Source organism: Bombina bombina, chromosome 6 (genome assembly GCF_027579735.1).
Source record: "Bombina bombina isolate aBomBom1 chromosome 6, aBomBom1.pri, whole genome shotgun sequence".
In the NCBI taxonomy this organism is placed as follows: Eukaryota; Metazoa; Chordata; class Amphibia; order Anura; family Bombinatoridae; genus Bombina; species Bombina bombina.
Genome location: NC_069504.1, coordinates 816,037,741 through 816,064,470, shown reverse-complemented (window position 1 = coordinate 816,064,470; position 26,730 = coordinate 816,037,741). Strand labels below are relative to the sequence as shown.

The window sequence follows — 26,730 nt, the reverse complement described above, 5'->3', positions numbered from 1 at the left end:
TCTTGCACCCATTTAGAGGCTATTTAAACACAAATCATATGAATTATTGTTTAGACATAACTAAGGGCTGATAAAGCCTGAAAAGTTATCCTGTGTTAAACTAGATCCTTCTCTGTGCCAATCTTTTTTGTTTAAATTTAAATACAGTGGCTAAAATTTATAATTTTACATTTTTGGGGAAGTGGCAAATCCTTGTCTATCCAAATTGAGGTGTTGTTCTTAAATTGTGCATTGGGTGTTTTATAGGAATCTCCATTTTGATCAGTGACCTTGAACTATCTGCATTCTAACAGATTTGCAAACTCACCTTTGTCTATAATTATGATGTGACACTAAATGGTTTATGACGTCACAACGAGTTGCCGCAACTGGAAATGACCAGTGTTCTATTGAGAACTCCAATACATGGAAAACTCCAATCTAACGTTACTTCCGGTGAATCCATACATCTGATTGGTCCATATCCAGCGAGTGACAGGACTCACAACCAATCAGATGGGCACTGTAATCGCCTATCTACACTATCTATTTTGCCTCCGCCTGAGGTTCAAGGGGGGCAAAGCCCCCATGTATACCTCACTCCCCAAGGTTTACTTGGAGTGTATGCGGTGCGGCCCCAGACAGAGGCAAAACAGATATTAACATAGAAGACTTACCGGAAGTGACGTCAGATTGGGGTTTTCGAGGAATTGGAGTTCTCTACAGAACACCGGCCCGTCTGTATAGGCCTTGCCGAAAATGACTACAAGCCCCAGACCGCATTGCAGTGCATCAGGTGGGCAGTGGGAGCCAATCCACCAACAGGCACTGAAAAAACAGAGATCTTATGCGTTTTTAATCTTTGTTCCAATAAAGATTAATTTTTTAACCCCCTTTGAGTGCTCAGGTTCTCAGTTTTTTCAGTGCTAAATAGTTTATGTTTTATCCTAGTGACAACACTAAACAGTCCCTTTCTATAAATTAACAGTAACATTTAACTAACCCTCATTCTATATATTTAAAGGGACATGATGACACCCAAATGTTGTCTTTAATATTTCAGATAGAGCATACAGTTTCAACCACTTTCCAATGTAATTCTATTATCAAATTTGCTACATTCTCTTGTTATCCATTGTTAAAAGAGCAACAATGCACTACTGGGAACTACAAGAACATATTGGGTGAACAAATAACAAGGGACATACTGTATATGTGCAACCACCAATAAGCAGCTAGCTTTCAGCAGTGCATTGCTGCTACTCAACCTATCTATGCTTTTAAATGAAGGATACCAAAAGAACAAAGCAAATTAATTAATAGAAGTAAATTGGAAAGTTGTTTAAAAATTGCACGTTCCATCTGAATTATGAAAGTTTAATTTTGACTTTACTGTCCCTTTAACTAACCCCATTTCTATTAAAGTAACATTGTATTGCTAACATTCTATAAGGGTAACATTGGGCTGGTGCACATTCTGTCAAAATAACATAAAAATTACCCAAAGTAACATTGGACTTGCCACCATTTTATTAGAGTAATATTGGACTATCCCCATTATAACAGAATATCTTAAAGGGATACTAACCCCTCATTTTTTCTTTCATGATTCGATAGAGCATGCAATTTTAAGAAACTTTCTAATTTACTCATATTATCAATTTTTCTTTGTTCTCATGTTATCTTGATTTGAAAAAGCATTAATAAAAGGTTAGGACCCGGCCCATTTTTTAGTTTAGCACCTTGGTAGAGCTGCTGATTGGTTTGCTACATTTAGCCACAAATCAGCAAGTGCTAACCATGTGCTGAACAAAACATGGTCTGGCTCTAAAGCTTACAGTACTGCTTTTTCAAATCAAGATAGCAAGAGAATAAAGAAAAATTGATAATAGGAGTAAATTAGAAAGGTGCTTAAAATCTTATGCTCTATCTGAATCATGAAATAAAAAAATTGGGTTTAGTATCCCTTTAAAGAGCAACAATGGATTCTCTCTTTTGCTTGATTTTTTTGAGCTGTCTCCCTATTTTCTCTAGACGGTAACTTAAAGGGACAGTCTACACCAAAATTGTTATTGTTTAAAAAGATAGATAACATATTTTCTACCCATTCCCCAGCTTTGCACAACCAACATTGTTATATTAATATACTTTATAACCTCAAAACCCGCTAAATCTCTGCCTGTTTCAAAGCCACTTCAGTCAGCCTCTTATCACATTCTTTTTTATTAGCTTTTCACAACAAGAGACTGATAATTCATGTGTGCCAGATAGATAACATTGCCATTGTGCTCACTCCCGTGGAGTTGTGCAGGACACAGCACTAATTGGCTAAAATGTGAGTCAAAAGATAATAAATAAATGCCCATGTGATAAGGGGACTGTCAGAGGATGCTTAGGTACAAGGTAATCACAAAGGTAAAAAAGTCTATTAATATAACCGTGTTGGTTGTGCAAAACTGGGGAATTAGTAATAAAGGGATTATCTATCTTTATAAACAATAAACATTTTGGAGTAGATTGTCCCTTTAAAGGAAGAATTGTCATCCCACTTAAATATTAATAATATTATCAATAATATAATATCAGTTGTGATTTATTCCAGATCAAAATCCTGGTGCAACAATATTTAACCAAACTCCCATAGGGACAGGTCACAAGTATTTTCATGTTTCATTGGCAAGTGCAAACGTTTGCAGAAACATCACAATCTGGTTGCATTATTTTGTGAACTGTTCTATGGCCTTACAAACTAACACCTGCCTTGACCTAGTGTAAATTCCTTATTTGATTTGTTTTGATTTTTATGTATCTACTCCTATGTGTTTTTATGAATTTTATGCTATAAAGTTTATTTGAAGATATAAAATTATTTATTATTTATGATCAATTATTCACTTTCTCTTGGAAGATTATTTTAATTCCAGATGTATTTAAGTTGTAGCTTTGTAGCGCTAAAAGTTCAAAAAGTAGCAACATGATTAAAGTCAGTTGGACCGAAACTTTGTGCTAAATGTTTATACGATGTCCCAAAAAACGTTGAATATTATATCAAGTGGTGCTGCTGCTACTTTTTGAACTTTTGGATTTGATCTGAGGGGTATATGCAGGACCTATGTAGCGTGCACCTGGTTGCAGAAAGTGCTGGGCATTTCTTTTACTTTTGGCTTTGTAGCGCTAACCAAACCTTTTGTTTGTAAATTCCTTACACTAGTCACAAGTTAAAGGGATAGTAAACACCAAAAAATGTATTGTTTAAAAAGATAGATAATCCCTTTATTTACCATTCCCCAGTTTTGCATAAAGAACACTGTTATAGAAATATACTTTTTACCTCTGTAATTACCTTGTATCTAAGCTTCTGCTGACTGCCTCCTTATCTCAGATTTTTTGACAGACTTGCATTTCAGGCAATTAGTGCAGACTCTTAAATAACTTCACGTGCATGAGCATAGTGTTATGTATATGAAACACATGAACTAACGCCATCTAGCTGTGAAAAACTGTCAAATGCAGAGGTGGCCTTCAAGGGCTTAGAAATTAGCATATGAACCTACCTAGGTTTAGCTTTCAACTAAGAATACAAAGAGAACAAAGCAAATTTGATGATAAAAGTAAATTAGAAAGTTGTTTAAATTGACATGCCCTATCTGAATCATGAGTTTCATTTGCACTTTACTATCCCTTTAAGGCAAACCTCTCTAAGGATGGATCAGACACAAATGATTCTTGACACTGTAACACCCCATAGTAATAAAACTACAGCCCCCGGCAGTAGTCACAACTCCTTGCTACATCTCTAACCCACACACCCCTACCAGTTATTAGCTCTATCTCTAACCCACCCTCTAAAATTATTAGCTGCTCCATTCATAAACTCAGCTCACTAGATGCTCCTTCTCAATGCAGTGCCTTCCCCCGAGCATCTGTTAGTCCCATTTACTACACAACTCTTCCAGTGTAATACATTTTAAACACCTACCCAATCTGTCCAGCAGAATATCTATATCAAGATATCACCCTCATGTCATCCCTCCGTTTGCCCACCCCTCATGAATCAACGGCCAAGAGTAAACCACTTAACAACACCTATCACTAAGCCCCTCCCACAAAAAAAGAAGAAGAAAAAAAAGAATAGGCCCTAATTTAAAAAAATCCAATAAAAAGTGGGACTCAGTCTCAGATTTTAATGTGAGAGAACCCAGAAGAAGGTCCAAGCAGTAGGGTGACCATATTGCCGCTTTAAAAAGGGACACGTATTAAAAATACAAATGTCAGGGCTGTTTAAAGAAATGTTTTGTATAAAAACCCTGACATATGTATTTTTAATATGTGTTCCTTTTTAAAGCGGCAATATGGTCACCCTACCAAACAGTGACATGTTAGTGACCCTTAAGGAAACTGTTGCTACTGGCCAGAAGCAGCTGAAGAACAAAGGTTCTTCAATTAGACTACAGGTAAGACATTTTCGGTTACTGTGTTTTTTTTTAAATTGGTTCCAGTTCTTCTTTTGGGGTAGTTTAGGTGCTAGGTGGTAAGGATGTGGGGAACAACATAACAGGTACATTTGCAATGAGGGTAATCATGAAAGGAAATTAGACTTATGGAGGGTTAGTACTGACAGGGTTTGTGAAGGTGTTTTAGAGTTAAGAGGGATATGTGATTAAGATTTTTTGCAGGTGGTTCCTTTGTTGATGGTAGATTAAACCCTGGGGATTAGTTAGGGGTGCACAAGATGGTGGTGGTTTATTACAGTTGGTGAATCATGTAGGAGACATATAGGTGTTTGAGGGTGTTTTGCGGTGCCTGGTGGGCGAACGTTTAGTTGTAAACAGCTTGGTGGGGCCAAGACAGGGTAAAATTGTGTCAGGTTTTAGTGTTTATTGTTAATTATAAGCTTTATTACTATAACGTTAAAGGAAAAAAATGATTTTTGTGTTGGTGGTCAGCATTGGTAGCACCTTTATGATACAGGTTTTAATCTAATTGTAGTAAACTGCTAACTGGGTAGTAATTGAGCACAGACATAATGAGCTGCCCTTATTTTACAATATGCAAACTACAAGCTGTCATTAAATAATACCATTTATTGTGTACAAATTGAGCTGTTGTAAAACAAAGCAGCTGTTACAGTTTGATTTTTTTTTTAGCATGGATCAATTTTTGCTACAGGGTGGAAATCCAGCTTTCTATCAGAATAACAAACTGTTCCTGTTATATCAGAGTAATGCAGAACTATGTTGTACCATTCCATTTCAACTAGAATAACAGACACATTCTATTAGACCAGTGCTTTCCAAACTGTGTGTCCCTGCTTCAGCATAATTTTTTTTAAATTTAAAATTCTTTTTAATTTTTTTTTTTGGTTTCCGACTTTTCGCCTGCCTGCTACGTATATTACGTGGTTGACACGTGATTGATACCTCGTGGGTCACAGATAATCTTAACCCATTGGTGCAGCTCAGTGGGAACTGAAACTATTCCCATTGGGTGCACATTGGGAGTCCTGACTGCACGTTTGGACTCCTCAATAGGCTTGTGACTGCACGTGTAGTCAGTAAGTGGGAGAGCAGTGTGTTTGCAGCGCGAGCAGTAGTCAGTCGGACTTGCAGAGCTCTGAGGGAAGCAGCTTAAATGCTGAGCTGAAGTCAGAAGTTAGTAGGGTTTTTTTGTAGCTAGCTCCCAGTAGTGCATTGCTGCTCCTGCTCTTGATATATGGATAGGAAGTGGAAGCTTAAAAATGCTTGATGATGAAATGCAAGTGTTTTTATCTAATATTCCACCAAATATTCAGAAACTGTGTTCATCCTATCAACCTCATACATCCCATTAAAATAGTAAGTAGCTATTGGTGTTAATACACTTTTTTTAATTCTTGCATATACATACTGTTACTTGTAAATACATTTTGTTATTATATAATTTATGTTTGTGTCCGTATCTCTTAAAACAAGTTAGTTTAACCTCCTGTTTGCTGGTACAACTGAATTACTGTGTCTAAAAAGTGTGTCACCAAGATGAAAAGTTTGGAAAGCTCTGTATTAGACTGATACTGAGCTGTCTCCATTATAACAGTGACATAAGAGCAGGTTTGACTAACCTAAGGCCAAGGGGACATAAACATATTATCTCACTTCTCCAAACCAAATACTGTAGTTCGCTTGAGAAACAAATGCCAAATATGGCTGCAAGCAACATAATTTGTCTCTTTCTGGTGACAGATTTATTTGTGTTAAATCCAGATCTTTGTGTGTTGTACTTTGACACAAATAAATGCGGTCACATTTTAAAAAATACAAATGCTTATTATTTTTCTTTAAATATTTTTTATTGACGTTTATAATCACAAATATACATATGGAAGAGCACTAACAGCATTTTCATCAGCGTACATGACAACTTTGTACAATTCCTCAATAATTGAAAGCTTCAACATAAATGTATATGGCATTTAAAAAAAAAGTTCCTGCAGCATTATCAATACAGATCTATTTGTATCGCTTTAACCCCTTCACTCCCGGAACATTCAGAGAAGAACTTGCCAAAATACCAGAGAATTTTTAGCATTTTTGCTATCACTCCATTTATTCAGAAATAGAGCCTTGTTTTTTTAAGTAGACAACAAAAGGTATTGATCTAAGTCCATTTCGGTATATTTCATGCCACCATTTTACTGTTAAATGCGGTCATATAAAAAAAATTGTTATTTTTTTCACAAACGTTGGGTTTCTCACTGAAATTATTTACATACAACTTGTGCAATCATATCACAAATGATTGTAAAAACTTCTCTGGGATCCCCTTTGTTCAGAAATAGACTAATTGCAGCTGCGCACCACACGTTTATTATTCCTAGCAGTGAAGGGGTTAATCTGTATCTTGTAAGGTTAATTTAAGATTTAGGGGTAGATTTATCATAGTGCGAGCGGACATAATACGATGTAACGTATCATGTCCGCTGCACATCGATAAATGCAGACAGCATATGCTGTCAGTATTTATCATTGCACCAGCAGTTCTTGTGAACTGCTTGTGCAATGCCATCCCCTGCAGATTCGCGGGCAATAGGCCGGTAGCAGGGGGTGTCAATCAACCCGATAGGATCGGGTTGATTTCTGTCTGCTGCCTCAGAGTAGGCGGACAAGTTTATAACAAGGCTTTATAACTTCTGTTTCCGGTGAGCCTAAAGGCTCACGTGGAAATAGGGGCATCAAGCTCCATACAGATGCTTGATAAATTGGCCTCCAAGTGTAGAGATTACCCTCCTACCTGACACCGCCCACCCCCAGATCCCTACTTGATCCCTCCCAAACAGCTCTCTTCCCTCCCTCCCTCCCTCCCTCCCTCCCTCACCCCCCCACACTGGTCACCACCATCTTAGGTACTGGCAGACAGTCAATGTTAAATTTTAAGGCAATTTTTTTAAATTTATTTTTTTCCCAGTGTAGGATTCCCCCTTACCTTCCAACCTCCCTGATCCTTCCCAAACAGCTCTCTTACCCCTCCCCCTCTAACTATGTCCACCATATAGTACTGGCAGCTGTCTGCCAGTACCTATAAAATGTCATTACTTTTTTTTTTTTACTTTTTTTTTATTATTTTTTTTTTTTTCTGTAGTGTAGTGGTCCCCTCCTAGCGTAGCGCCCCTTCCCTCCCTATAACTTTATTTTCCCACTCCCTCCCTCTGCTGCTAGGCCGACCAACAGCCTCCTGGATTTCCTCCCACATCTCCCACCGGAACCAGCAGATGATTGTTACAGAAGGTGACACACACAGGAGAGCTCTGTAACAATCTAGCATCTGCCTTCATATGGAACTGGAGCACAGATCACACTCCAGTTCCATAGGCGGGCAGATGCCTGGAGCTCAGGAACTCAAGCTCTCAGCTGTAACTTAATAGCCGAGACTGCTGGAGCTTCTTGCAGCTCTGACGTATATATACGTTATGCGGTACAATAAGCAAAGTACCCCACAACGTATATATATATACGTTGCATTGGGTTAAGGGTTTACGCTTTCCACACTAACAAATACCTATTGCCTATAAGAAAAGACATAAAAAATTATGTAATCAACCAATTCCAGGGGTGTATTTTGGCCTAGGCAAACAATGGAACTTGCATAGGGCAGCAGATTGGGGGGCAGCAATTTTTGAGTCTCTGTTGGGAGCAGCAGGTGACTTAACAAGTGCTAGCTGTCTGTATTATATATATATATATATGTATATTTCTATATATACAGGGCTCAAAATTTCATCTTAGGACATCCAAGTTAAGAAGAAGCCTTTCTGAAGAAGTCACGATTTATAAAATCTGAAGACACAAGTTTAGGTAAGAAGACAAATATAGTCGTCAAAACGTCCTTATCCTGACAAAAAACAAGATAAGGAGGATCACATGAAAGAACAGACAACTCAGAGACTCTTCTAGCAGAAGAGATAGCCAAAATAAACAAAAACCTTCTAAGACAGAGGCTTAAAAAACACCTTATGCATAGGTTCAAAAAGGAGGAGCCTGTACAAATCTTCAATGCTAAATTAAGATTCTAAGAAAGAGAAATTGGCTTAATTACAGGTGAAATTCTAACAAAAGCTAGAAAAAACCCACCAATGTCAGGAAGATGGCAGGCAAACCTTTACCTAAACCATCTTGCAAAAAATTTCAAAATCCAATGAATTCTAAAAGAATACCAGGAAAAGCGAAAGATCCATACACCTATAAATAAAAGTCTTCCAGATGTTATAATAAATCTTCCTAGTCCCAGGCCTGTATACTTGAAACAAAGTTGAAAACAAAAAACTTCTCTGCCTGAGAACTAATCGTTCAATCTCCACGCCATCAACCTTAGAGATTTGAAATTCTGATGAAAAAATGAACCTTACGACAGAAGGTCCGTATGCAGACGAAGTGAAAATGAAGGGTAACTTGATATCTGAATCAGTGCTGCATTGGTAGAGCAATCAGGATTACTGATAATCTATCTTGCATGATCCTGATAATCACACTGGAAGAAGAACCAGAGGAGAGAAACATAGGTTAGCCAAAACGATCATAGGGCTATTAGAGCTTCCACAAACTCCGCTTGAGGGATCCAGGACCTCACATAGTATCTGGGAAGTTTGTTGTACAACCGAGAAGGCCATCAGATCAATCTCTGGGAGACACCAAAAATCCACTATATGTTTTAAAACATCCAGATGAAGAGACCACTCCCCTAGATGCAGAGACTGACAACTGGGAAAATCTGCTACCCAGTTGTCCACTCCTGGAATATGAACTGCAGAAATAAGACAACAAAAATCTTTTGACCAAGACAAAATTTGAGACACCTCCTTCATAGCTAGGGAATTGCAAGCTCCCTCCTGAATAATAATGTAAGCCACTACTGTGACATTGTCTGAAAACAGAGATAAGACTCCCTTTAAAACAGAGGCCAAGACTGAAGGGTTCTGAAAAAAGCATTTTTTTTTTTAGAACATTTGTTGGCAACCTCGCCTCCTGAGGAAACTAAACCCCTTGTGCCCTCTGAGCACTTGTAAAGTTTACAGTCTAAATAGAACTAGCAAAAGAAGCCCATGCATAATAAGCTGATGATTCAGCCATCAAGCAGAGACTTACTTGTTCTGAGATTTAAATACATATCTAGAAACAATCCTAGTACCATTGCTGAAGTATACAAAGCTGAAGAAGTCTCAGGTAGATTTAACAAGCAGCGGATGCTGCTTTCTACGCCCGAAGTTTCAGGCATTTAGCGATGTCGGGCTACAGCGAATCATGTCCGCCCGGCACTTGTTAAAGGGATAGTCTAGTCAAAATTAAACTTTCATTATTCAGATAGGACATGTAATTTTAATCAACTTTCCAATTTACTTTTATCATCAAATTTGTTTTTTTCTCTTGGTATTCTTAGTTGAAACGAAACCTAGGCAGACTCATATGCTAATGTCTAAGCCCTTGAGGGCTGCCTCTTATCACAGGCTTTTTAAATTCCTTTTCCACAAAAAGGGACAGAAAATACACATGGGCCATATAGATAACACTGTGTTCAGGAACAGAGCGTTATTTAAGATTTAGCACAAAACAATGCTAAATTTAAGACAATAGATAATAAACAGTCACAGTCATGTGATCAGGGGCTGGAAGAAGATTCTTAGATACAACGTAATCACAGATGTAAAAAGTGTATTAATATAATAGTGTTGGTTATGCAAAACTGGGGAATGGGTAATCAAGGGATTATCTATCTTATAAAACAATAACAATTCTACTGTAGACTGTCCCTTTAAATTTACCCCCTCATGTGAAAATAGCCAATGCAGCAATTATGAGACATAATACCTTCATGCAAAGAGTGACTGAAGGAAAAGAAAGAGACTAAAGGTTTTGACAAGCTGACACCATCTTCAACCTTCTAAATCTGTCAAAGAGAGACTTATAAAAACTGAATATATCTGAACTCCCAGAAAACAACCCTTGTCTGAGAAACCAGAAAAACTCTATAGAAAACTGATTCTCCAACCATGTTAGATATTCTACTAAATGTAAAGATGTCATCCAGGTCCACCATAATACCCTGACATTCTAATTATAGACAAAAGGGTACCCAGAATCTTAGGATATCCAGGGATCTGTAGCCAGGCCAACAGATAAGCAACAAACTGAAAGAGTTTGTCTAGAAGGACATACCTAGAAACTGATAATGTTCCCTGAGAAACATCCTTTTTATCCATAAAGGACATAAACTGACCCTAACTGAGAAACTACTTCAATGCTTGAAAAATCCATTCTTCTTTGGAACAGTGAAGACATTTGAATACAATCCCAACTCCTGTTCTAACAGAGGAACAGGAACAATCATTCCCATAGATATTAGATCCAGAATTGACTAATTTAAAAATAACTTAAATTATATGTGAATTGAAGTCAATTGCAGTCAAGTAGCTGAAAACATGTAAAAACATATTTATGCAATATTCAAGTGTTTAACTGTATATGTACTGTAAATAATTCACATTCCAACACTTTTTACATAGGGGAATATGTTCTAAGTATTTTAAACAGATATTCCTATATATATCTGTACCTATAAATAATCATATATATAAATATATATAGGTATAGAAATATATTTGGTAAAGAATTAATATACAGAGACAGTCTCTGGTTATCACAGTAACAGCTGATGCAATGGCGATCCGTGACGTCCTGCATCTCAGTTGGAGCCTTCATCACATGTGAGGACGCTGTGCCTGTCTCGGAGCGCCATTGCGTCAGCGGTTACTGTAATAACCTGAGACTGTCGATCTGGAGGGACCAGTGGTCTCCAGTACACGCCATGCGCACTACGAGTAGTGCCCTGCAATCTGTCCTTTGTCTTACCTTTTATGGTTTTGATATCCTGGACATACTTACCCTATGAGTCACCCCCTTTGTTTTTTTTCTTTTTATAGATATTCATTTTACCAAAAAAACATCAAATATATATAGAAATATGTATTTAAAAGGATATTAAATAGTGCTCCTTCGGTAAAAACAAATATGTTAAATCATAGTATACCTAAAAAAGAAACATATTGTGTAAAAAACAGCAAACTATTACTTTCTGTCTTGCATAACGAGCACTTAGAAATTCTTAGTGTAGCCATGCCCCCAGTGTGATATGGGAGCTGACATCTTTGAAACTTAGGTTACAATCTAGGCAGGGGCTGACTGGCAACTTTTGGCCCAGGGGGCAAGTACACCCAGAGGCCCATGGACAAATGCGTGCAGGCGCACACACACACACACACACATATATATATATATATATATATATATATATATATATATATATATATATACACACACACAATTGAACCAGTTACTGAAAATATAGATCTCCAAGTTAGTCCAATATGTATTTTACCTTCACTATAACAGCTTTATGCAAAATGCATAAAGAAGTGATGTGCTTATACACAAGTAATTTCACAACATAAAGTTAAACCTTATGATCAAGACAAGGCCACACAAAGAAAATATAAATATACCAATATATTATAAATGAACAAAATGTTCACACACTAAAGGAATCCTGATCATCCATCCCAATCCCCCCCCAACCCCAAAAAAAATAATTCTTATTGCCTAATGCATGTTCATTATTTCAAACTCTTTACTTGTTGAATATTGTTTATATACTAATCTCAATCAAATTAGCCAAATTGCTGGTTAGTAATTTTAAACTTAAAGGGCCACTAAACCCAAAATCTTTCTTTCATGATTCAGATAGAGAACAGGCATTTAAACAACATTACAATTTACTTCTATTATTTATTTTGCTTAATTTTTTAGATATCCTTAGTTGAAGAAAAAGCAATGCACATGGTGAGCCAATCACACGAGGCTTCTATGTGCAGCAACCAATCATCAGCTACTGAGCATATCTAGATATGCTTTTCAGCAAAGACTATCAAGAGAATAAAACAAATTAGATAATAGAAGTAAATTAGAAAGATGTTTAAAATTGCTTTCTCTTTCTAAATCATGAAAGAAAAAATGTGGGTATTATGTCCCTTTAACTTATACAATACTTATATTAAATCAAACTTTGGAATCTCTACTTTGACTTGACTGTAATATAAGAATAATTGCCTGTATAATTGAATTATTCAGTCAGATTTAACAACCAAGATACTAAGGGTAAATATAAGGCTACTAATTATAATCCCTTAGAAGGGACATGAAACCCAATTTTTGTCTTTTGTGATTCAGATAGAAAATACAATTTTAAACAATTTTATAATTTACTTCTATCATCTCAATTTTGTTTCATTCTCTTGGTATCATTTGTTGAAGGAGCAGTAATGCACTAATGGTTTCTAACTGAACACATTGGTGAGCCAATCACAATCAATATAAATATGCAGCCACCAATCAACAGCTAGAACCTAGGTTCTCTGCTGCTTCTGAGCTGGCATAGATAAACCTTTCAGCAAAGGATAACAAGAGAAGGAAGCAAATTAAATGATAGAAGTAAATTGGAAAGTTGTTTAAAATGGTATTCTCTATCTGAATCATGAATTAAAAAAAATTGGGGTTTCATGTCCCTTTAACCCCTTAATGACCACAGCACTTTTCCATTTTCTGTCCGTTTGGGACCAAGGCTATTTTTACATTTCTGCGGTGTTTGTGTTTAGCTGTAATTTTCCTCTTACTCATTTACTGTACCCACACATATTATATACCGTTTTTCTCGCCATTAAATGGACTTTCTAAAGATAGCATTATTTTCATCATATCTTATAATGTACTATAAAAAAAAATATAAAATATGAGGAAAAAATGGAAAAAAACACACTTTTTCTAACTATGACCCCCAAAATCTGTTACACATCTACAACCACCAAAAAACACCCGTGCTAAATAGTTTCTAAATTTTGTCCTGAGTTTAGAAATACCCAATGTTTACATGTTCTTTGCTTTTTTTGTAAGTTATAGGGCCATAAATACAAGTAGCACTTTGCTATTTCCAAACCATTATTTTTCAAAATTAGCGCTAGTTACATTAGAACACTAATATCTTTCAGGAATCTCTGAATATCCATTGACATGTATATATTTTTTTTTAGTAGACATCCCAAAGTATTCATCTAGGCCCATTTTGGTATATTTCATTCCACCATTTCACCGCCAAATGCGATTAAATACAAAAAATCGTTCACTTTTTTACTAATTTTTTCACAAACTTTTGGTTTCTCACTGAAATTATTTACAAACAGCTTGTGCAATTATGGCTTCAATGGTTGTAAATTCTTCTCTTGGATCCCCTTTGTTCAGAAATAGCAGACATATATGGCTTTGGCGTTGCTTTTTAGTAATTAGAAGGCTGCTAAATGCCACTGCGCACTACACGTGTATTATGCCCAGCAGTGAAGGGGTTAATTATGGAGCATGTAGGGAGCTTTTAGGGATAATTTTAGCTTTAGTGTAGTGTAGTAGACAACCCCAAGTATTGATCTAGGCCAATTTTGGTATATTTCATGCCACCATTTCACCGCCAAATGCGATCAAATTAAAAAAAAAACGTTACATTTTTCACAATTTTAGGTTTCTCACTGAAATCATTTACAAACAGCTTGTGCAATTATGGCACAAATGGTTGTAAATGCTTCTCTGGGATCCCCTTTGTTCAGAAATAGCAGACATATATGGCTTTGGCGTTGCTTTTTGGTAATTAGAAGGCCGCCAAATGCCGCTGCATTTCACACGTGTATTATGGCTAGCAGTGAAGGGGTTAATTATGTAGCTTGTAGGGAGCTTGCAGGGTTAATTTTAGCTTTAGTGTAGAGCTCAGCCTCCCACCTGAAACATGAGACCCCCTGATCCCTCCCAAACAGCTCTCTTCCCTCCCCCACCCCACAATTGTCCCCGCCATCTTAAGTACTGGCAGAAACTCTGCCAGTACTAAAATAAAAGTTATATTTGGGCTTTTTTTGTGTGTTTTTTTTTTAGCATATTTACATATGCTGCTGTGTAGGATCCCCCCTTAGCTCCCAGCCTCACTGATCCTCCACCAAACAGCTCTCTAACCCTCCCCCTCTGCCTTAATGGGCGCCATCTTGGGTACTGGCAGCTGTCTGAAAAAAGGAATGAAATCCAAGGTGAAGTCATACCTTTGAAGTCTCAGCAACAAACGTTGAATTCTTGGAGGTGCATCTATCAAGCCCTTTTGGTAGATGTGAATCAAAGGTTTGTGATCAGTTTCTGCTGAAAATACTCTTCCATACAAATAAACATGAAATTTTTCACATCCGTAAACTAGTCCCAGTGTTTCCTTTTCAATTTGAGCATATGATTTTTCAGTATCCGTCAATGCCCTAGATGCATAAGCCACAGGCATCCATCCCGAGCCTTGATTTTGAAATAGAACTGCTCCCAATCCATTTTGTGAAGCATCAGTTGACAACTTTGTTTTTGCTGTTGGATCAAAGAATTGCAGAGTTGGTGCAGTAGTAAGCATGTCCTTCAAAAACTTCCATTCTTTCTGGTGATTCTCTGACCATTCCCAGGCATAGTTTTTTCTGAGTAGTTGTCGCATTAGTACAGTTTTGTCTGGTAAATTAGGTATGAACTTGCCAAGGTAATTCACCATTCCTAGTAAGCGTTGTATATCTTGCTTATTTTCTGGCTGTGGCATTTCTGTAATTGCCTTAATCTTTTTCATGTCTGGTAAAACACCACCTCCCGTGAGTTGTTCTCCCAAATATTGAATTGAAGTTTTTCTGAATTGACACTTTGTCTTATTGAACTTCAAATTATTTTCCTTAGCAACATCTAAGATCATCTTTAGCCTTTCATCATGTTCTTGCTTGGTTTTACCCCAGATCAGAATATCATCAATGAATACGGTTGTGCCTGGTATTCGTTCAAGAAGTTGCTGCATGGTGCTATGAAACACTTCTGGTGCTGAACACAAGCCGAAGGGCAATCGTTTGTAACAGTACCTCCCATAAGGAGTATTAAAAGTGCAGAGTTTCATGCTTTCCTCCTCCAGTGGAATTTGCCAAAATCCTGAGGATGCATCCAGTTTACTGAATACAGTTGCTCCACTTAGCTCCCCAAGCAATTCTGGTTTTGTTGGTAAATGGAAGTGTTCTCTTAAGATGCTTTTATTCAGTTCCTTGGGATCAATACAGATTCTGAGACCCCCATCCGGTTTTTCCACCAACACCATAGAATGAACCCATTCAGTAGGTGTCTTGATTTTCTTTATAATACCTTTATCCTCCATCCTGGCAAGTTCCCGTTTAAGACGATCCCTTAGAGCAACTGGAACATTTCGCATGGCATGCACTACTGGACGAGAACCTTCTTTCCTTCAAATACTGCAGCATAGTCTGTTAATAAATGTTCTATGTCCTCTTCTTTATTAGTTCCATCAATGGCATTTACCCTTTTAATCAGTCCTAAAGTTTCACACATTTGAAGACCCAGTAGAGCTGGTTTGTTTCCTGGAACTACCAGAATGTTCATTTTATGTGTTTGATTTCCATATTCCAGGAACACACTGCACTTGCCAAGCACTGGGCTAAAATCCCCATTATATGTCTTTAGTTTAACTGAGCTTTTCAGAAGTTCTGGTTTGTTCTTCAATTGGTGATACTTGCTCTCAGGCATCAAATTAGCTTGTGCACCTGTATCTACTTTGTAAGCAATATTAGTGCCATTTGTAATAGCTTCAATGACCCACTCCTTATCTGTAGATTTGGTTAAGTCAAGTATTCCAATAAAGAATTCTTCTGATTCCTCACTTTCTGACTGGTCAACAATGTGAACCGTTTTTTTAGCTTTACACATCTTTTGAAAGTGATTCCTTTTTCCACATTTTCTGCAGATTTGCCCATAAGCCTGACATTGTCTTATGCCATGCTGCTTTCCACATCTGGTACATAGCCAGTCTGATTCAGGCTGAGAATTTGCTGTTTGTGTGATAAAACTTTTTCCTTTCATTTTATTTTCATAATGTGGATGCACTTTGTTTTTCCCCACTGTAACTGACATTACTGGTGTTGCTGCTGTACTGTGGCAGAGTGTGCGCACTTGTTCCTGTGCTGCCTTTGAACTTTGACAAATTTCTACTGCCTTTTCCAGTGTTAAATCTTTCTCTCTGAGCAAGCGTTCTTTAACCCTTATATTTCTGCAGCCCATGACTAGCTGGTCTCTGATTAATGAGTTACACATTGCTCCATAATTACATCATTCTGCATTCTACATCTGAAAAGATACCTTTCATAGGTTTCATTGCGTCTAGGTACACAGTACTTTTCAAATTTGTCTAGAACAACCTGATAAACATCCCTTTCTTCATCTGTAAATGTGAAGGTGTTGTATACATCTATTGCTGCTGATCCTGCTACAGTCAGAAAAAGTGCAATCTTTTGTTCATCATCTTGCTCCTGAGCTCCTATAGCTCTAACATATAGCTGGAATCTTTGCTTAAACCTCTGCCATGCATCTTCCATATTACCAGTCATTTTCAATTCTGGTGGAGGATTTAACTTTTCCATCTTAATGTTCTGAATTATGCAGTATTAATATAAAAGTCTGTAGTGCTGTTAGAATCAGTCAATTGTACAAGTTATGATGCACTTACTCAGTTCATGAGAAGAAGCTGTAGTCACTCTGCCAGAGCCTTGACTCTCACACTTTCAATTTGCTGCAAAGATTTCTAATGGATTCCTCAGAGTCCTTGCTTGTCAGTTCAGATGGAAGCAGGGAACTCCTTATTCTGACACCATGTTTTATCTTTGTTTATATAAGGAGATCAAGCACAGGTCTTCATAACTGTAAACTTTATTAAGAATTCTATACACACACACACTATGCAAGAGGCACTTCCTGACTCTACCATTGTGCACATAACAACAGGTTGATATGGTTCATACCAACTGATAATCTCAATATCACCCCCCCCCCCCCAAGATCAACCCCCACCCCTTCCAGATCCCTTAGCTGTTTATTTACAGCTTTTAAAACTTTATATTTTTTCACTTTTTTTCAGTTATTTTTCTGTAGTGTAGCGGTTCCCTCCCGCTCCCGCCCCATGCGTGCTCCCGCCCATCCCGCCCCCGATCCCGCCCCCCTCCACTCCAATCGGTGCATCGATGGCCGCCCACCCGCCTCCCAGACTTGCTCCCACCAACGATACCAGCCACCGATGTCCGGTGCAGAGAGGGCTACAGAGTGGCTCTCTCTGCATCGGATGGCCAAGGGGGGTTATTGCAGGATGCCTCCATATCGAGGCATCACTGCAATAGCCGGAAAGCCGCTGGAAGCGAGCAGGATCGCTTCCAGCTGCTTTCCAGACCAAGGACGTACGCCACACGTCCTCGGTCATTAACTGTATTTTTTTTGAGGACGTGTGGCGTACGTCCTTGGTCATTAAGGGGTTAACTCAACAAGTTACACAGGCAGCTGAGCTTTCCCTGACTGAAAGTATTTTTTTTTAACTTGACACCATATTTTTTTTTTTAAACTTTATATAGCAAATCTAAACCAACATAACATTATCATCACCATCCATCATTGTATAGGTAAGTGGCGCATATCTGTTGTATATACCACCCACCCCAAACCCATTGTACTAGTGATGTAGTAATCAATGTGTGGGTGGAATATTGAATTGTCAGGGTTCTGAACCACTGCAGCCTCCAGTCTCTGGGGCAGTTGAATTACAGTAAAAGGTGCAAAATAAATAATAAAACCACACTGCAGAGGCTCTTTTTTCTAATTCTTACTACACGTAAATATTTATTGGAGAAGTCTCTCTCGTTATATACAGTGATTCTTCTGAACACCATCATTCAATCACCTTGTGCTTGTTTAGCTGCTGATATAAAATCCTCTCATCATCAAAGAGATGTAAATCATACTTAGGATTACTTTCACCTACATTGCGTTAATTAACAGACATTTTTTTTTAAAACAAGGGGTATTGGTGGTAGTATTAATCACTAATCAAGAACACACTTCAGGAGGTGAGGTCTCTAGGGTCAGCAGCAAGCGGCCAATAAATAAAGCCCATGGCATTGCTGCAGAAAAACAAATAGGCAGTAATTAGCCTTGATTGATTTAGATTTTCAGCCATTGCTAATTATAGAGCCTGATGAACCATCTATTCTAGCCATTATGTAAATGCTAAAATGTATTAATGTAATCCATTCCACTGGATTATTATTATATAATAATATTTGTGATGATCATGTCATCATGTTATCTAATTGCAGTTTTTTTTACATAACTGTACTTGCAGGCAATGCAAGATCTGCCTGGAGAGTTAACCCTAGTTCTCTGCAACCAAAACCAGACTCTCAGATTCTTACAGTTCTGGAAGTAAACAGATCTTCTTCCCATAGTGCACTTTTGTAAATGTTCTAACTATGATGTCTGTAGTTATAAATTATTTCCATTCCCCAGGTTCTCAGAATGATATTTAGAACAGTCTAATGGACAGGGTCACAGGTAGAAAATATGTCTTGCTCTTGTGTAATAGGGCAAATAATGGGTGATTGGAAGAGAAACAAACACAATCTGTGGCAGAAAACGTGTCTTAAATACCACTGTGGTTACATTTATGATTTCCTTATTTCGTGCTCACTTATCACCACCACAGTAGACAGACAGACACCGACCTCCAGTCCACAGCACCAGCCTTAAAATTATATAGCAGGCAGCAGCCTAGTAATCGAAACCCTATATAGCAGCACATATAACTTATTATCCTTATATACAGTAATTACTAGGTACATATGGTGGCATTAGCTCCTGATCACACCCCAGCACATATATAACTTATTATCCTTATATACAGTAATTACCAGATACATATGGTGACATTAGCTCATGATCACATCTCAGCACCTATAACTTATTATCATTATATACAGTAATTACCAGGTACATATGTTGACATAAGTTCTCACTCTCCCTGACTCAGTGTCACGAGTCACAGCAATCTTCTTCCCGCGTGGGCACTGGGCTGTAGACTACGCAGCTGCAATTATAATGCGCAGCTTCTGGGACTAACTGGAAGACGGAAGTGAGGAGGAGGAGTCAGCCAGGAAGCGCTGAGTGAGAGTCTAGAGCGCGGGAGATTTGAAGGCAGCATCATCACATGACACACGTCACTCACGTCTTGTCGTGAGGCCCGCCCCGGGCCGACATTGGAGGGCCGCAGCACTGATCTGATGATCATCATCTGAGGAAATTCCCACCCCCTGTGATCAGCCACAGTCGGCCTGGCCTGGGCGGGAGGCCGGTCGCGTCATCTAGTAGTACTGTAGTATACACGTCTCTGCCACATCATGACAGACAGTGCAGTCACGGACATACATTATTAAAAATTAAATTATCACAGTCAGTCAGGATTGGAATTAATAAAATGTATTATGTTATTAGTCAACAATCAACACTCACTCGTAATAGCGCATAGCGCAACAAGCACACTGTCACTGTGTCACTATATTTTTTCAGCCAGACTGGCCTGCGGCCCATTTCCACACTGCATCAAGAGGCCCAGGGGGCAATTGCCCCCCCGCACCCCGGCCCAGTCCGCCCCTGGATCTAGGCATGAGCAAGTCTGACTCCCTTTTATCTAGTCTATTCACTTAATAGTAACCGGCCTAAAGTTTTATGGCATTTCCCACAGAGGCCCCCCATCTCCTTGTAAAGCTATGACAGGAAGTAAATGACAGGCACAAATGTAGAGAAAAAAAAGAAATAAAAGGGAAAATCCATCTAAATAGATGAATAATACAAATTGCAATTATTTCTATGACACAGTTTAGTGCTTTATTTATTACAACAATGAAACATATTGTTTAACATCTCTTTAAGATTAAAGGGACACTAAACCCCAATTTTTCAGCAAAGAACATCAAGAGAATGAAGCAAATTAGATAATAGAAGTAAAATAGAAAGTTGTTTAAAATGGCATGCTCTTTCTAAATCATGAAAGAAAAAAAATGTGGGTTTTATGTCCCTTTAAATAAAACATATTCTGATAAGTGAAGAACATTGGAATGTGAAATATGAATATTTTATGTCTGGTTAGTGCACTTGAGAAAATGTGACCGGCGTTGGGCAACATGCTTTTTGTGATCTACTTAAGGTCTTGGGGGAATACGTTAACGTGGTCACAATATTCTAAGTTTGGCTTTTTGCGAATGTCAGGTTAGGGATCGTGCAAAAACGTTTTACTTTACAATTGTAATACACATGCTACACAACGTATGCAAGAAGCTTACTTATAGTTAACGTGCAAGCAGGAGTTAGCCCTTTATCGGCATGTCAGCTCTCAAAAATAATTTTTGCTTACTGGCAGAATTGGGAGCCGAGTTTCTCGAGTAATCACAACACTATATCATATTGTTTGTTAAAAACCTGCCGCCGCAAATATGATTTCAACAGGACTGTCTTAACTACCTCTTTTTGAAATTGAAACTGGGAGGTCTCCCAAAGCTGACACATACAATAGTTAATTCGCACCTCTTAAAGGGACAGTCTAGTCCAAAATAAACTTTCATGATTCAGATAGAGAATGTAATTTTAAACAATTTTCCAATTTACTTTTATCACCAATTTTGCTTTGTTCTCTTGGTATTCTTAGTTGAAAGCTAAAGCTAGGAGGTTCATATGCTAATTTCTAAGCCCTTGAAGGCCGCCTCTTCTCTCAGGGCATTTTGACAGTTTTTCACCACTAGAGGGTGTTAGTTCACCTTTATCATATAGATAACACTGTGCTCACGCACATGGAGTTCCAGCAAGCTCTGATTGGCTAAAATGGATGTCTGTCAAAAGAACTGAAGTAAGGGGGCAGTTTGCAGAGGCTTAGATATAAGGTAATCACAGAGGTAAAAAGTGTATTTATATAACTGTGTTAGTTATGCAAAACTAGGGAACGGGAAATAAAGGGATTATCTATCTTTTCAAATAATAAAAATTCTGGTGTAGACTGTCCCTTTAAGGTTACTCACGTATTCATGTAACCCATTTGTTCATTCTGCAAGGAAAAACATAATTTATGTAAGAACTTACCTGATAAATTAATTTCTTTCATATTAGCAAGAGTCCATGAGCTAGTGACGTATGGGATATACATTCCTACCAGGAGGGGCAAAGTTTCCCAAACCTCAAAATGCCTATAAATACACCCCTCACCACACCCACAAATCAGTTTAACGCATAGCCAAGAAGTGGGGTGATAAGAAAAAAGTGCGAAAGCATAAAAAAAAATAAGGAATTGGAATAATTGTGCTTTATACAAAAAAATCATAACCACCACAAAAAGGGTGGGCCTCATGGACTCTTGCTAATATGAAAGAAATTAATTTATCAGGTAAGTTCTTACATAAATTATGTTTTCTTTCATGTAATTAGCAAGAGTCCATGAGCTAGTGACGTATGGGATAATGACTACCCAAGATGTGGATCTTCCACGCAAGAGTCACTAGAGAGGGAGGGATAAAATAAAGACAGCCAATTCCGCTGAAAATAATCCACACCCAAAATAAAGTTTAAATTGAAAATATAAGCAGAAGAATCAAACTGAAAACAGCTGCCTGAAGTACTTTTCTACCAAAAACTGCTTCAGAAGAAGAAAACACATCAAAATGGTAGAATTTAGTAAAAGTATGCAAAGAAGACCAAGTTGCTGCTTTGCAAATCTGATCAACCGAAGCTTCATTCCTAAACGCCCAGGAAGTAGAAACTGACCTAGTAGAATGAGCTGTAATCCTTTGAGGCGGAGTTTTACCCGACTCGACATAGGCATGATGAATTAAAGATTTTAACCAAGATGACAAAGAAATGGCAGAGGCCTTCTGACCTTTCCTAGAACCGGAAAAGATAACAAATAGAATAGAAGTCTTTCGGAAATTCTTAGTAGCTTCAACATAATATTTCAAAGCTCTAACTACATCCAAAGAATGCAATGATTTCTCCTTAGAATTCTTAGGATTAGGACATAATGAAGGAACCACAATTTCTCTACTAATGTTGTTAGAATTCACAACCTTAGGTAGAAATTTAAAAGAAGTTCGCAACACCTCCTTATCCTGATGAAAAATCAGAAAAGGAGACTCACAAGAAAGAGCAGATAATTCAGAAACTCTTCTAGCAGAAGAGATGGCCAAAAGAAACAAAACTTTCCAAGAAAGTAATTTAATGTCCAATAAATGCATAGGTTCAAACGGAGGAGCTTGAAGAGCCCCCAGAACCAAATTCAAACTCCAAGGAGGAGAAATTGACTTAATAACAGGTTTTATACGAACCAAAGCTTGTACAAAACAATGAATATCAGGAAGATTAGCAATCTTTCTGTGAAAAAGAACAGAAAGAGCAGAGATTTGTCCTTTCAAGGAACTTGCAGACAAACCTTTATCCAAACCATCCTGAAGAAACTGTAAAATTCTCGGAATTCTAAAAGAATGCCAGGAAAAATGATGAGAAAGACACCAAGAAATGTAAGTCTTCCAGACTCTATAATATATCTTCCTAGATACAGATTTACGAGCCTGTAACATAGTATTAATCACAGAGTCAGAGAAACCTCTTTGACTAAGAATCAAGCGTTCAATCTCCATACCTTTAAATTTAAGGATTTGAGATCCTGATTGAAAAAAAGGACCTTGCGACAGAAGGTCTGGTCTTAACGGAAGAGTCCACGGTTGGCAAGAGGCCATCCGGACAAGATCCGCATACCAAAACCTGTGAGGCCATGCTGGAGCCACCAGCAGAACAAACGAGCATTCCTTCAGAATCTTGGAGATTACTCTTGGAAGAAGAACTAGAGGTGGAAAGAGATAGGCAGGATGATACTTCCAAGGAAGTGACAATGCATCCACTGCTTCGCCTGAGGATCCCTGGATCTGGACAGATACCTGGGAAGTTTCTTGTTTAGATGAGAAGCCATCAGATCTATTTCTGGAAGTCCCCACATTTGAACAATCTGAAGAAATACCTCTGGGTGAAGAGACCATTCGCCCGGATGTAACGTTTGGCGACTGAGATAATCCGCTTCCCAATTGTCTATACCTGGGATATGAACCGCAGAAATTAGACAGGAGCTGGATTCCGCCCATACCAGTATTCAAGATACTTCTTTCATAGCCAGAGGACTGTGAGTCCCTCCTTGATGATTGATGTATGCCACAGTTGTGACATTGTCTGTCTGAAAACAAATGAACGATTCTCTCTTTAGAAGAGGCCATGACTGAAGAGCTCTGAAAATTGCACGGAGTTCCAAAATATTGATTGGTAATCTCACCTCCTGAGATTCCCAAACCCCTTGTGCTGTCAGAGACCCCCAAACAGCTCCCCAACCTGTCAGACTTGCATCTGTTGAAATTACAGTCCAGGTCGGAAGAACAAAAGAAGCCCCCTGAACTAAACGATGGTGATCTGTCCACCACGTCAGAGAGTGTCGTACAATCGGTTTTAAAGATATTAATTGAGATATCTTTGTGTAATCCCTGCACCACTGGTTCAGCATACAGAGCTGAAGAGGTCGCATGTGAAAACGAGCAAAGGGGATCGCGTCCGATGCAGCAGTCATAAGACCTAGAATTTCCATGCATAAGGCTACCGAAGGGAATGATTGTGATTGAAGGTTTCGACAAGCTGAGATCAATTTTAGACGTCTCTTGTCTGTCAGAAACAGAGTCATGGACACTGAATCTATCTGGAAACCTAAAAAGATTACCCTTGTCTGAGGAATCAATGAACTTTTCGGTAAATTGATCCTCCAACCATGATCTTGAAGAAACAACACAAGTTGATTCGTATGAGATTCTGCTAAATGTGAAGACTGAGCAAGTACCAAGATATCGTCCAAATAAGGAAATACCACAATACCCTGTTCTCTGATTACAGACAGAAGGGCACAGAGAACCTTTGTAAAAATTCTTGGAGCTGTTGCTAGGCCAAACGGCAGAGCCACAAACTGGTAATGCTTGTCTAGGAAAGAGAATCTCAGAAACTGATAGTGATCTGGATGAATCGGAATATGCAGATATGCATCCTGTAAATCTATTGTGGACATATAATGCCCTTGCTGAACAAAAGGCAGGATAGTCCTTACAGTTACCATTTTGAATGTTGGTATCCTTACATAACGATTCAATATTTTTAGATCCAGAACTGGTCTGAAGGAATTCTCCTTCTTTGGTACAATGAAGAGATTTGAATAAAACCCCAGCCCCTGTTCCAGAACTGGAACTGGCATAATTACTCCAGCCAACTCTAGATCTGAAACACATTTCAGAAATGCTTGAGCTTTCGCTGGATTTACTGGGACACGGGAAAGAAAAAATCTCTTTGCAGGAGGCCTTATCTTGAAGCCAATTCTGTACCCTTCTGAAACAATGTTCTGAATCCAAAGATTGTGAATTAAATTGATCCAAATTTCTTTGAAAAAACGTAATCTGCCCCCTACCAGCTGAGCTGGAATGAGGGCCGTACCTTCATGTGGACTTGGGAGCTGGCTTTGGTTTTCTAAAAGGCTTGGATTTATTCCGGACTGGAGATGGTTTTCAAACTGATACCGCTCCTGTGGGTGAAGGATCAGGTTTTTGTTCCTTATTGTGATGAAAGGAACGAAAACGATTATTTGATCTAAATTTGCCTTTAGATTTTTTATCCTGTGGTAAAAAAGTTCCTTTCCCTCCAGTAACAGTTGAGATAATAGAATCCAACTGAGAACCAAATAATTTATTACCCTGGAAAGAAAGGGAAAGCAACGTTGACTTAGAAGACATATCAGCATTCCAAGTTTTAAGCCATAAAGCTCTTCTAGCTAAAATAGCTAGAGACATATACCTGACATCGACTCTAATGATATCAAAGATGGCATCACAAATAAAGTTATTAGCATGTTGAAGAAGATTAACAATGCTATGAGAATTATGATCTGTTACTTGTTGCGCTAAAGCTTCTAACCAAAAAGTTGAAGCTGCAGCAACATCCGCTAAAGATATAGCTGGTCTAAGAAGATTACCTGAACATAAGTAAGCTTTTCTTAGAAAGGATTCAATCTTCCTATCTAAAGGATCCTTAAAAGGAAGTACTATCTGCTGTAGGAATAGTAGTACGTTTAGCAAGAGTAGAGATAGCCCCATCAACTTTAGGGATTTTGTCCCAAAACTCTAATCTGTCAGATGGCACAGGATATAATTGCTTAAAACGTTTAGAAGGAGTAAATGAATTACCCAAATTATTCCATTCCCTGGAGATTACTTCAGAAATAGCATCAGGGACAGGAAAAACTTCTGGAATAACTACAGGAGATTTAAAAACCTTATTTAAACGTTTGGATTTAGTATCAAGAGGACCAGAATCCTCTATTTCTAATGCAATTAAGACTTCTTTAAGTAAAGAACGAATATATTCCATTTTAAATAAATATGAAGATTTATCAGCATCAACCTCTGAGACAGAATCCTCTGAACCAGAGGAACCATTATCAGAATCAGAATGATGATGTTCATTTAAAAATTCATATGAAAAATGAGAAGTTTTAAAAGACCTTTTACGTTTACTAGAAGGAGGAATAACAGACATGGCCTTCTTAATGGATTTAGAAAGCAAATCTCTTATGTTAACAGGAACACTCTGAGTATTAGATGTTGACGGAACAGCAACAGGTAATGTAACATTACTAAAGGAAATATTATCTGCATTAACAAGTTTGTCATGACATTCATTACAAACAACAGCTGGAGGAACAGATACCACAAGTTTAGAGCAGATACACTTAACTTTGGTCGATCCAGCACCAGGCAGCGTTTTTCCAGAAGTATCTTATGACTCAGTGTCAACCTGGGACATCTTGCAATATGTAATAGAAAAAACAACATATAAAGCAAAATTGATCAAATTCCTTAAATGACAGTTTCAGGAATGGGAAAAAATGCCAGTGAACAAGCTTCTAGCAACCAGAAGCAATAAATAATGAGACTTAAATAATGTGGAGACAACAGTGACGCCCATATTTTTTAGCGCCAGAAAAGACGCCCACATTATTTGGCGCCTAAATGCTTTTGGCGCCAAAAATGACACCACATCCGGAACGCCGACACTTTTGGCGCAAAAAAACCTCAAAAAATGACGCAACTTCCGGCGACACGTATGATGCCGGAAACAGAAAAAAAAAATTTGCGCCAAAAAAGTCCGCGCCAAGAATGACGTAATAAAATGAAGCATTTTCAGCCCCCGCGAG

At 38.1% G+C, this 26,730-nt stretch overlaps 1 protein-coding gene across 1 annotated transcript in view; it reads right to left on the bottom strand.

The window, feature by feature from the left end:
* CACNA1A (calcium voltage-gated channel subunit alpha1 A) overlaps positions 1-26,730 on the bottom strand; it is a 632,851-nt gene that overhangs the window by 66,057 nt on the left and 540,064 nt on the right. The window lies entirely within an intron of this gene.